The sequence below is a fragment of the Lissotriton helveticus genome, chromosome 8, assembly GCF_964261635.1.
Source record: "Lissotriton helveticus chromosome 8, aLisHel1.1, whole genome shotgun sequence".
Lineage (NCBI taxonomy): Eukaryota > Metazoa > Chordata > Amphibia > Caudata > Salamandridae > Lissotriton > Lissotriton helveticus.
The window spans coordinates 316,531,824-316,539,249 of NC_136069.1; the positions used below are offsets into that span (position 1 = coordinate 316,531,824).

The 7,426-nt window shown below is 43.7% G+C and overlaps 1 pseudogene; it reads right to left on the reverse strand.

Moving 5' to 3' along the window:
* Positions 1–775: 775 nt before the first annotated feature.
* On the reverse strand, positions 776–4,493 carry LOC144773738 (tetratricopeptide repeat protein 14 pseudogene; annotated as a pseudogene).
* Positions 4,494–7,426: the final 2,933 nt, after the last annotated feature.

Sequence of the window (7,426 nt, forward strand, 5' to 3'; positions counted from 1 at the left end):
TAGATAATATAGAAAAGTTTTGAATATTTTATAAGAAAAATAAAAATTTATAATTAAGTAGTGTGTATTTATTTGCAAAAAAATAATAATATGTTAAATAAATGTGCAAATATATGTATATAAACTGTCGATATATCTGAAAAACCGATATTAATGTAGACGATATTTTTGATGTCGATATTTTATTTAATGTGTATGTATTTTTCAGAAATCGATATTTATGTATACCGATATCAAAGTAGTCGATATAAAAGAAAACGATGTTTGTGTATATCGATATAAAATATCCGATATTTTTGTATATCTATAGTTAAGTATAGGAAGTCGATAATAGTGTAGTCGATATTTTTGTTCAGATATTAGTGTACTACGATATTCTGTATTTCGATAATTTGTCAGACATTCGTTCTAAACAGCATTTCCAGCAGTTGCTATCAAAATTAGATATCCAGTTTGTAAACGTAGGCAGGGATATCATTTAGTCCGGGGGCACCGTCTGCTCTACTTTTTTTTGTATTAAGATGGCATTCCTTTTAGCCGTGATGGTTTGCACTAGACAGTGCATTTGGTCTTTGACGTCCTCCGGGATTCTTGGATTTTGGTCAGTTCGGGAGTGCAAGTTTTGGATGGTGGACAGGTTGGGTTTAGTTTGATACAGAGAGCTGATGTAGTGAGACCAAATGTCCTCAGTCACGTTGTTTCCTTTAAGTCGAGGAGTGTCACTTTTGTTGTTTAGTTGATTCATTATAATCCAAAAGGCTTTAGAGTTTTTTGTTCAGAAAGCCAAGAATAGCTCCAGCTGTAATGCTTCTTCAGCCTCTTTTTTGCTTGCCAGATGGAGCATTTGTATATCCCGGGAAGATTTTTGATTTCTTCTGGGAAAACAGTATTTGAGCCGTTTTTTTGCAATCTGATCTTCTTGTTTAGAGCGCTTTTCAAGATTTTGAGATCTTTTGTGAACCATAGTCGAGTTAAAATAGGTCTTGCGTGGCCTGAGCCCCGGTGCTTCCATTTTTGATGCTGACTTCGCAAGTCGATTGTCTCTAATGTCATGAGTGGCTCGGTCAGATGGCCTTAGAACAGCCTCTGGGGTATGTGATCGCTTTCCCAGCATATTTGGATCATGAAGGATTTTACATGGCTTAACAGCAGAATTGAGCAAAATGTGTAGTCTAGTACTGTCTGTAAAATGTGTGAAATGGACTGACTGATTGTCAGGATAGCAACTATTTAGGGCGCTCAGATACAAGTCCTTTAAACGGCTAGCAGAGCTTGTCCTGTGGGCTGAGTTCCTTGAGGGGCTTTGATCTGTGAGGGTATATGCCACAGTGAATCCGCTAATGTAGAAGAATGTTTTTTAAATGGATTATCTATTAAGTTTAGGTTAAAACTGTTTACAGTAAATGGTCTTTTGGATGAGTTAATCTTATCTCTGTTTTAAGAGCACCAAAGCCTTGATGTTTAGCTTCTTTTCCCAGGCTGCTGAAAGGTTGTAAACATTTAGCAGTATTAAGCTGGCTGCAGAGGGAATTTTGTCTTCAGTTTTTAATTATGGTGCATAGAAGGTTATAGTGGTTAGTGGGATAAATGGATCTGTCGAAGGACTAGCATGGTGATAGGTAGATGGATAAGCCGCCCATCGCATGACCCTTAGTAGATAGTCTGGTGGCTGAATTAAGAAATGCACGGTAAGTTTCCAGCAGGGTCTCTTCTTCACGCCATGATTCCTGTATGCATATGATATTGTGTGATGTTAAAAAAGATTTTGTGTCCAGGACTGTTAAAATGTTTTTGTTTTTTTTAAAGGTTTTATATAGCTCTGGCTAGACCCAGAGGTATCAGAGTGCTTTAAATGGGTATCAGACAATAAATTGCAGGTTACAGCTTTACAAAGGTTACACAGTTATTAGAGCATGACAATTTTAGCTACAAGTAAGGTTGAGACAAACAAAAAGGAACATATAGGTAGGGGAAAAAGCTGGCATGGGGAGATATTCCGGGGAGTGGGGGGTAAAAGCAGGGAAAGTAGACAAAGAGTGGAGGAAAAGAGGAGGGGAGGGTTAGAGACACGGCATGGCAAGAGGAGGGGTAGGGTGATGGGGACACCAACCGGTAGGCGAGTCAAAGCAGATCCCAAAGTCCAGCAGCTGTGATCCCAGAGGGAGTGGTATCATTTCCACATCTCTGTTGCGAGAGGCTACCTAAGCGCACTGGACTCTCTCAGAGGGGTCGCTGAGACTCCAAGGCCTATTTACTGGATCCTTCCCCAAAAAGGGGAGAGGGAGTGTTTTGGCAAGGGGTGCCATACCATACATCAATTTTGAGTAGCTCCCTTGGCGCTGTGGACTCTCTCAGCGGGTATTCTGAGACTCCAGCGTATATAACCTGGATCTTTCCCCAAAAAGGGCAGAAGGAGTGCTTAGTCAAAGGGCACAAAAGGACAGGGGGCTAGGTGGTGAAAGCAGGCAAGGGGAGATATTCCAGGTAATGGGGGGGTTGGAGCAGGGGAAGTAGACTGAGAGTGGAGGGGAGAAAGAGGAGGGGAGGATTAGAGACACGGCAAGGCAAGAGGAGGGGGAAGGTGACAGGGACACAAACCGGTAGGCGAGTCAAAGCTGCGCCCAAAGTCCAGTAAGCTGTGAACCCAGGGGGAGTGGTATCATTTCCCCATCTCTGTTGCGAGAGGCTCCCTAAGTGCAGTGGACTCTCTCAGAGGGGTCTCTGAAACTCCAAGACCTAATTTACTGGATCCTTCCCCAAAAAGGGGAGAGGGAGTGCTTTGGCAAGGGGTGCCATACAATACCTCAATTGTGAGTGACTCCCTTGGCGCTGTGGACTCTCTCAGCGGGTATGCTGAGACTCCAGCGTATATATCTTGGATCTTTCCCCAAAAAGGGGAGAAGGGGTGCTTAGTCAAAGGGCAGAAAAAGACAGGGGCTAGGCGGTGAAGCAGGCAAGAGGAAAGATTCAGGTGAGAGGGGATAGTAGCAAGGAAGTAGACAAAGAACGAAAGAATGCTGAATAGGAACAGATAGATAGGAGACAAGGAAAAAGAAGTCTCAGAAATACGATGGGGGGGGTGGGCAAGACAGGGAGATGGGGAGAAAAACTGTGCCCAATGTCCAGCTGGGTAGGTGATGGTCAGGGGATGAACCAAGGCTGATCTCCTCAATAGCTGAACAGATCAGCTCCACTGGGCGCCAGACATAGTGCTCGGACTCCCCTGTCAGGATGGGGATCTGGGCTGGGCAACTGCCAGAGCTGTTCCTGGTCTTCGGTACGGGTGTCCACTGTTTTTTCAAGGTCATCTGCCCTCTCACCAATGTCTGTTACCTCCTTTCTGATTTCCTTAATAAAAGTCTGGTGTACGCCTCTTTCCACAAGAGTTTGGCAGAGGTATTTTCTCGCATTCCTATGGGTTGGTCACATTTCTAAAGCAGATTCAAAATCATCTATTGCTTTGTTTAGGCTTCCCTCGGTTGCATATAGTGCTCCATGCTTTACCAAAGCTTCAACATTCTTGACATCGATCTCCAGGGCTTTGTTGTATTCATTCATAGCATCAACGTGGAAGCCCACCTTGAAATAATCCACACCGACTTTACACATTTTAAAGCCCAATAAGCAGCTTGTTTCTTCCTGATTGTGGCTGCATAGTCTTCCTCACTGAAGTTTTTCCTTTGTAGACCTCTAATTAAAGATGGTTGATTTGATTTACTGATTCCCGGCCTCCCCAAAAGGAACTCAACCGTTGATGGATTGGCAAATCCTAGGGATTGGTGCAAAGCCTTTTCGTACTCCTGTGAAGGACTACTGGCCAGAGCAATGCTTTGCTTGTAATACACAGGCAGATCTTCAGCTGGAATGACTCCCAACTTCATAGAAGACAGATGGGAAGGAAGAGCAGAGCTCTGCAGGGACACAGTAATTTTCTTGTGATATTGATCAATGTCTTTTATTACAGCTTGTATAAGATCTCCAGTCTGATAATATGACAAGGGATCACCATGGCTACTGAGAGAAGGCACATCTCCCAAAGGATAAAGCGCAGATATTTCTAGTGGCAAGACATCTCTTAGAATTCCACTACCCAGGCAGCTCAATACAATGAAAAATCCAAATTCACGAATGGAACTGATCCTTCCAATCACAACATCCCCACGTTCAACATCCCGGAAAAACATCTCCCGCTTATTTCTGATGGGTACATCCATGAACTGCTCCAAGGGAGGCATTACTGCGTAGTAAGCTTCTGTCTCTTCATTCTTTTCTGTTACTGATGCGGTGTTTGGCTTTCACGAAAGAGAAAAAAGGAGATCCGCTTTTCTTGCAATGAACTGCTGCACCTCAATGTTTTCCACTCTTCTCTCTTTCTTACTGTACGCATGGCACTTGGACACCTCTCCCAGTAGGTTCCTGAAGTCCAGGTTGAGCATGGAGTACAACGTGGGCCCGTGCAGGCTCAGTGACTTCTTTACAAAGCCCTTATCCATGCTGCAGAGACGACGACATAAATGTCTCACTTCCCCAAAGGCTCAACAAACGTGGGCTAACCCCTGCCGTATACACGCAGATATTAAAAAGCACGACTAGGTCTGCATATGACTGTAACACCGATTTCAAACGCAAGCACTAGTGGACATTGCCAAACTTTTCAAAATTGGACATTGGAAAAACATTTCCAGCCCAGCCACATTCCAGGAGAGTAGACTCATTGGTTTGGGCTCATTCTTTGTTTTTAGGAGTGAAGGTGCATGCATTTTATTTGTAAGTCATTTTAACGGAGGACCTGCAAAAGTGGCTGCCAACCAGCCCCAGTCCATTTGCTGATGTATATATTCCTGTGCTGGTGGATTGAACTTACAGAGTCTTCCTTCTTGGGCGTTGGTTGAGATGATCAAACCTTGTTTGAAATTGGTCGCTATAAGATGATGAGCGTCAATTGCGTTCCTGAGGAGTGTTGAGGTGCATGGGTTTTGTTGGCACATGCAACGGATTGTATTATTCACTGGATCGGGGAAGTCCTGTTTTAGAAGTTGTTTCTCAAACCTCATTTTTTCCTGTTACTGATTTATGTTATTATGCGTGTATGAAAGGAACTTTATGTATTCAAGACAGTCATACTTTATATTCACTGTCCTGAAGATGATCCCATATATCTAAGTTAAGGGATCGAAACGCCGACACTATTGTACCATATGGCCTCAAATATTCTGAATTTTTTGTGCAATGGTACCTACATATAATCTAGTCTGTCTACTGATTACTAGAAAACAGACCGCTTCTCCTTTTGCCTGAAATTGCTGTTTTGTCTTGTTTTTGCGGGTCACAGGTAGTGCCCCCTTGATATTAATTTTCATTTCTGTTACACATATATTGTTCAAATAAACTCTGTCCGCTGGACAAAGAGCATATTGTCTATTTAACTTATGTTAAGTTGGTCACCAACGTTCATGTTCTAGGGACCCCTGTCTTTAGTAACAATTTAGTACCCTAGGTCCCTAGTGTATTGCCTTTGGGTTTCCCTTGTCTCTTTAAAAAGTAGACTTCTTGGTCAGCACCGAACTTTTCGTCTGCTGAGATTGAAAAATGCAGTCCCCCTCTGACCTGCAGGAAGTGACTTTTGGTTTCGGTCAGATCGGATCGGAAAATGACAGCACCAATGAAGATCCTGGGGCTGATGGCAGAGTGTTCGGGTGCTGATGGGCTGGTAAGCAGATGAACAAGCTGGCGGTGTGGGGTGAGAGCTGGATGAGCAGGGGAATTGGGGGGCGTGACCGGAGTATGAAAGGCTGGCTCCTTATTAGGGCAAGCTGCGCTGGCCCAACGCCGGCTGCCTCTGCCCCGAGAGGAAGCACCACAGGCCTAGTCTTACCTACATACACACTGGCTGATGGTGAACCACTGCAGCCTCCTCTCACTGAGGCTGTTCGCTGCTGGCTAATTCCTTGCTTCACTCACCTGATGGAAACTGCTGCTCCTCTGGCAGAAAGCGGGGAAGGCAGAGACTGGAGTGTGGAGACACGGGGAGAGAATGTGACAGCGCCTCAGTGCCTCGCCCTCCAAATCTCCTGCAGCTCTGCAGCTGTGCTGCTCGACGGCTGCTCTAATGCTCGGCTCTTCTGCTGCTCTGTGGCTGCTTTGCTGCTCTGCTGGGCATGAAGAATTTCCCACTAGTGATGTGTGCTTTTCTCCCAAAGAAGATGCTTATTGTGTGATTTGTGATTTAGTGTGGAATTGTCTGTGGCAGTAGGTCTACCATGATATGGCACCATTGTGGAACTGGTGTTATGAATGTGGCAACTGGTCACAGACATCAAAAGAGAGGATCATTTTTAGGGCCTGCATGCAAAATGCCCCTGTTTCACCGGGAGATTTCTCCAGGCACTTTGTAGATAAATTCACAGATTTCAGGGCAAAGCACCATGGTTTGACAGAAGGAACGTTTGCATAAGATTCATCCACTGGTTTGTCCCAAATTGGGCAGTCTGCTCAGTGCCATTACCATCAGTCTTAAGGCTGTCAATTTTGTGTTCCCGATAACAGCTATTTAATAAAAGACATCACCTTCCAAAGGTCTCTATGTGGGATGGCAAATGTATAACAATCAAATATCAAGGGAAGTAAAGGTGACACTTGTGGCACCTCAAATGAAATCATTAGAGAAGAAGAAAGACACCAAACCTTTACTCTTCCTTCTCTGCACTGACTCTAAAAGGCTGTTGTCATTATTCCGCTTGGTGTGAATGTCACTACATCATCCTATGCTTACAACTTTGCTGGGAAAATGGCACATAGCTTTTGACACTTGAGTTAGCCATTTTAGTGTGTTGGTAGTATTGCACAGTGCTCCATGCAAGGGAGCTGCTCTCCACCTGAAACATGGGAACTACCTAGGCTTCCCTGCTTCCTTTTTTGCATTGGTTTTGGGGCACTCTATGCCTGAAAGGGCATTGCTTATCTATCTTTCTATCTATCTATCTATCTATCTATCTATCTATCTATCTATCTATCTATCTATCTATCTATCTATCTATCTATCTATCTATCTATCTATCTATCTATCTATCTATTTATCTATCTATCTATATTTATTCTGTTTATTATATATATATTATACATATATAACGTATTCCGCCAAGATATATCTATATAGCTGCATATATCTATACAAAAGCGGTCGGTGCAGGTAAGTGCGGTGGGCGGGCGGATGTCAACAGACGACGGAATAGGATATATTTATTATGTAATTTGCCCTATTCTGTCACTTGTCGACTCCCCACCCTCTTCCTGCCCTGCATCTGCCCCGCCTCACTGTGCTTACATGCACCGGCCGCTGCTGAAGAAATTTTGCATTTTTTTTTCAAGCAGTTAATTTATGATTTTGTCATAAAAAAGAGGCACCAGGTGCAAGAACTTAAGTAGC